Here is a 5,953-nt window from a genome sequence, read left to right as displayed (position 1 = left end):
TATGAGACAAGCCTGAGATTGGAGAAACTGTCACCACCTCTGTGAGGATCAGCATGTACACCACACACTGGAAGAGTGTGACTTTAACATCGGGGGGGGGGGGACCCCTCAGGAGACATGAGCCGTGTTTGTCACCAGATATCTGCTCTTCTAAAGCTACCCTCACACCAGGCAATAAAAAGTCTATGTAAATGCGCACATATGCGCGTTTTGGGCTTCTACGTTCACGCCTCGCTACACACATTTTAAATCTGTTTTTGGGCTCTACGTACAAATTGTGCAACAATTAAAACCGTGTTGAAAGTTAAACCAGTTGAACTTTGACCAATCAGGGATTCCGATACGGGTAACGACAACCGGTTGAAAACTGATCAAGAAGGAGAAATTAATAATTGCAGTTTGTGCCTCACTGGAATTACATGACAACAAGACTGTCATATATTGGAATAGAGCTGTGAAAGAAAAGGCCTGGAGCAAGATTCCCGAGATCTGTACCGCTATGACATTTCATACAAAGCCTCTTGCAGCTGTGATTGTGACAGTCCAGTGTGAACACCATACGCTAAATTTGCGTAAAAAAACCCACATTCAGTGCATTCTTGAACCACATGACTGGTTTTAGCATTAAGGTATTGAAAGTGCTTTACGCTAAAATCTTATTATTGTAGTCCTGATGAAATCAAAACATGATGATGAAATCAGTCGCATGGATCATCCCACCTCTCTAACTTTAGGTCAGCAATCACTGTGATTAAAAATTCCTCACTATATTGTTTACCTTTTACCTAACAATAATTATTCAGGCAAATTGTTGTGGAAGTGCTAAATTGTTGTGTTGCTGGTTTGAAACTGATGAAGGCCAGAGAATAATCAAAAAATAAATCAAAAAGCAGCTCTTTGTGTTTATATTTTTCAAAGAATAAATCTCTCAGGACTGAAGCTTAAAAAGATGCGGGAGAAGATGCTGTGCAAGAAAAAAAGCCCTTTTGCTAAATTCTTACTTTTGCATTGTTTATCTCTTCAACAAAATCAGGCTAATTGCAAATAATTGGCTTCACAAAACATCTGAACCAGTGGAGATGAATTGAAGCCACATTAGCTATTCTTTTTGATTTTGGCATACGGAATGTCCTGATCCAAGATGTTTGGTGCAGCTGGACTAATGACTAATGGATGAGCGATGTTTTGACCTCTGGAGTTCATTCACCTCGTCCAAAGTTTTTATCATTGGTAAAATGGAAGGTAAAAGAAGAACCAACAACACAATGAATATATGCAAATAGTAAAAATGATTTTGTTGATAGAAACAGTTTATTAGAAAAGTAGGACAAAACAAAGAATTTGCTCATTGGGACTTAATCAGGTTTTTGACCTCTAAAAAATGAGGTTTTTATGTAACATCTAAGCTGCAGGCACACTATGATGTGATTATACAAATCCAGATTTGCTGTCTTTAAAGAGGAAGCCTATATGCCTCAAGCATGGTACATTTGATACACATTTAAGAATGTGGGTTTAGCTCATGGTGTTCACACTGGACAAGCAGGGAGCGGCTTCTCTTTCTTTTTCTACAGTTTACTTTTTTATTCACAGCTCTATCAGGTCTCCACTGCACTTCCCCATTCCTGGTGTGCCCTGGAAGCAAAACCACTGAGAGGAAGAACACAATAGTTGTCTGAAAGCTGCTTTAAGTAATTTGGAGCGGATGAATTTTGTTTTTATTAATCAAAAAATCTTGTTTTAAGAAAGCCCTGTTACCTTTTGCTCTCCTGTGATAAGAACAACTTAGTCATTACATTTTTAACCATGGGAGGACATTAAGAAAGTAGATTACATTTTATGTTTAATGCATGAAAAGTTTTTTTTTATGGATGTTACGCCTTACGTAAACAGCATTTTCAAACTATTTAGAATCAAAATGTAAAAATATTTTTTTGTAAAAGCCTTGCTGCTTATAAGCACAATGACAAGAGAAAACTCTATGTACAGTATTCAAAATTGTTCTCAGTATTTTTTACACCTTATTTCAAGCCCTTGTGCCGTTCATATTAAGAAACTGCACGCACAGGCCACAGGACCTTTAGCCGCCATTTTGTGACAAAGTGTGAAATTTGGAGATTTTCACATTTTCCCTCATTATGGGAAAAGAAAACCTTTGTTTGCGCGATTGTTGCAGAATTTCACACACATGCCGCCAGCTGAAGTCTACAACCACTACTAAAGTTTTGTTGACTTTTGACCTCAGGAAAAGAACACAGTCTTGAACAATATTTGAAAAAAGTTACAGCTACAAATTTGAACACCTCCAAAAAGTTTTAGATCTATTTCCTCAAGCATCACAAGGAGGAGATTTGGAAATACAAACTAGAAGCTGTAGATGTTGAACTGCATTAATGTGGCAAGCTCACAAAAGTGATGTTCCCCTTTTGCTCGCACTTAATTGTCACAGAATAATGTGACAATTTAATACATTAATTTGTGGCTTAAGATGATCAAAATGATACAAAACATAATATGAATGTGGGCGTGGTTAAGAAAAAATCTCAGTTGCCAAGGAAGTCAAAAAATTGACCTTTGCAAATTCTTCTAAAAATTCCATATGACCGTTTGTCACGCCCTGCAACCAAAAAGTTTTTTTGCTCTGGAGATAAAACCAGCAAGTGAGGGTGGGTCAGGAGGGGGTGATAAGGGTGGGGTGGACAGCACTCACTCATGCCTTTAACTTTTTTCATTTTACTTTATTTAATTATACTTTCACTAAGGAGCCATGGATGTTTTTGAAGCGGCAAAGAAATCTAGAGTAATTATTGATCATCTAGTCATACATTAGACTAGAGGAAAAAAGCTCAAGTTCACTGCATGAAAAAAACTAAAGTAGGTCCGAGAAGAGTGTGTGCTCTTGTTTCTTGTGTGTCAGTCTGCGGTTCGTGGGGTGTCTCAGCGGCGACTGGAAGAGGTCTGGATCCTTATCTGTTAAGGAGAAGTGAAGCATAGGGTTTCCCTCTTGTCAGCATGTTTTTTTTTTTTTTTTACAGCAGCAGACAGTAAGTGAGGCAGCTGTCATTGGCTCTAAGCCTGATGGGCCGGCCTCTCGTCGTAATGTGTAATAAATAGTTAACGTTGCTCCAGCTACACCCTGATCCAACTCCAGCAGAGGCCGGGGTTCAGTCAGCCCCATGAATAAAACATGCCCTGCGTTATTTGCCCAAGGGGGTATGTTATCCAAATTGCAGATATATACATGGCGAGGAATGTCTGCTTAATGATGTCTCAAAGCGTTTTAAACCACCTTGTGGGTTTAGACTTGAGTTTTCTTTTTTAGTCCTTTGTGAGGTTTTTGTGATACAACATTTCAAGTCACAAAATAGTAAAAGTTATAGAGTTAGATGCAAATAGCTGCGTGTGCGGTTGGTAGTCGGTGGGTCTCTTTAAAGTTTCACGCGCCCAGCAGCAAGGTAAATGAATTGAGTGATGTAGGTTTATTGATCTATTGATTTCAAAGCCCTGTGGTGATGGAAATTCTCCGCACTCTTTAAATTGTGTGGAGCAAAGACTAATCTTCCAATTGAATCTGGAAGAGGGCGCTGTGAATGGATTTAGCCGAGAAAGAAATTCCTAATGACTTTGCTGTGAGTATTGCATTATGAGATATGTATGAGTACGCTGTGTGCTCACAGGGATAGTATTAAAAGCACACTGCATTCATTTAATTTCTACTTTGTGTGTGTGTGTGTGTGTGTGTGAACCCTGTTTGTTTCTCTGTGATGCCAGAAAACGAAAAAGCTTTTGATATTGGTTCAAATTCTCATTTGCATGAGATCACCACATGTAAAAACTAATCGGAACTGAAAAATATAAAGAACTTGACACTGGTTTTAATGTTTCCATTTTCTATGTTAATTTCATTTGAAATTATTTCATTTTGCTATTTCTGCCAGCTCTTTGCTCAGATAGAAATACTCTGGTTGTCCACAAAACTGTTGGATTGTCGGAAACTTCCAAGTAAACTAGGTGGACTTTGTGTACTGTATTATTTATAACAGAGAAAGCTTGGTTTACCTTCTCAGATGTGAAAGTTACAATTTTAGCTTTTCAATATAGGGCTTTTTTCCAGACATACCATTACTTACCACGGGTGGTCGTGGTGCAGTGGTGCAGTGGTAGGGCGGTCGACCCATCATTGTAAGATTGCAAGTTCAATTCCCGGTGTACACCCATGTGTCGAAGTGTCCTTGGGCAAGACACTGAACCCCATCTTGCCTCTGGTGGTAGGTTGGTCCCAGTGTACGGCAGCAGAGCCCCCACCAGTGTGTGACTGGGTGAATGGGTCTGTGATTGCAAAGCGCCTTGGGCCTTGTAGGTAGAAAAGCGCTAGATAAGTATACAGTGTTTACCCCATTTAACTTTTGTTTAGTTTGAGTTAAAAAAAAATTGTAAGTAACATGGACAATAAAAGGTGGAGTCTTGGAAACTGGAAAGTGCAGAGGTTGCTCTTTATCCCTTATGCTATCCTAGGCACTTGAACATTGGGAGTGACAGTGCGCTGAACCTTTTTTCTTCAATGATTTGTGAACCTCACTGGTGTCCATGGATTACATTAAATCTTTCCACCTTTATCATGGTAGGGAGAACACGTTAATTAGGTCATCTAAGATAGCACAAGGGTTAAATTGACCACTACCTGTATTTCCTTCCTGTTGAAATGTCAAGTTTCTGACCATCGGCTGTCACAGACTTTGAGATACACCTCATGGATCCTCTACTTCTGGTCTACGGATATTAAGGTGCTCCTTCCTGCTGAATCATATCTGGACTATAAGTCCCTTCTCACCTTCTGAAAGTCTTGAGGTCTCACCCACGTTGACCTTTTCTCCTACAAAGGAGCAACACGGTATCCTGCTTTTCTCATCTAGTGAATTAAAGACTCTATCTCCTATGGTTGTCATTCTGTCCTGTCCATCTGGCTCGCACAAAGGACATCATGAACTAATGATGAATTTTGCCACAGAGCTGCTTTTTTGACCAGGGAGTTTTTAAAATGGCCAAGAGTCTGCTGAAAAACCCCCCAGTCAGATTCATTATAGTTTAATATTGCTTTAAAACTGAAACAAAAAACCCCCGAAGGAAATCATACTTACAATTAATGGGATGTGCGTTTAACAGCATAAAATATCCATCCATCCACTTTCCAAATAATCTGTATGATAATTTCGAGGGTTGCTGGAGCCTATCCAGGCAACAGGTGGGCGTGGGTGGGGTACATCCTGGAGAGTTCTGGAGAGATGTTGCAGGAAACAGAAATATCAATGATTTTGTTTTACTAAAACCATACAAATAAACCAAACCAAACAAACAAATGAATGAATCTTCCTAGATTTCCACGTACAATCTAAAAAAAAGACATTTAAGAGCGATGCCTAATACACTGCCATATACACATCTGTCAAGAACAATTGATCAAGAGAATTTCTCTCTGACCCAGCATTAGTCTGACATATTCACACGAACGCTCCTATTATTTTTCTTTTTCATGCATTGCAATTCCTCCCAGGAACATCGCATTACACACATGTCATGCAGCATCATTATGTTCAGAACATGTAACCACTAATTGCTGGCAAACATTTCAAAATCAAAGCACGAGTACCTTTCCACCTGTCACAGGTCGAGTGAAATTCAAACTGACAAGCCGCCGTGACGTTCCAAGGATTAATGTGCAGAGACAGAGGCAACAGAAATAACTCTGAGGGACAAAACAAAGATGAATATGTTTGAGATGCAGCTGCTCAATATCGGCTGTCTTGGATTGAGCAGAAAAGGAACCAAATAAAAAGCTTAAAAAGAGGTTCAAATCCACACAAGTGTAAGGATAGAAGCAAATATAAACACTTTGAGTGTTTGTCAGGATGTTTTAGAAAAACTGCAGCCTGAAGCAGTAACATCACATTCTTGG

General features: G+C 39.2%; 1 long non-coding RNA gene across 1 annotated transcript; it reads right to left on the bottom strand.

Annotated features, from left to right (window-relative positions):
• Nucleotides 1–2,761: 2,761 nt before the first annotated feature.
• Nucleotides 2,762–5,476, bottom strand: LOC105357181. Its single transcript, XR_002872863.1, has 3 exons — nt 5,139–5,476; nt 4,131–4,353; nt 2,762–2,970 (listed from the first exon to the last, which is right to left on the bottom strand). It is a non-coding gene; the product is annotated as an uncharacterized LOC105357181 (long non-coding RNA).
• Between the last annotated feature and the right edge of the window lie 477 nt (nt 5,477–5,953).

Source organism: Oryzias latipes, chromosome 24 (genome assembly GCF_002234675.1).
Source record: "Oryzias latipes chromosome 24, ASM223467v1".
Lineage (NCBI taxonomy): Eukaryota > Metazoa > Chordata > Actinopteri > Beloniformes > Adrianichthyidae > Oryzias > Oryzias latipes.
The sequence above is the reverse complement of the archived record's forward strand: the minus strand, read 5'-3'. Positions and strand labels throughout refer to the sequence as shown.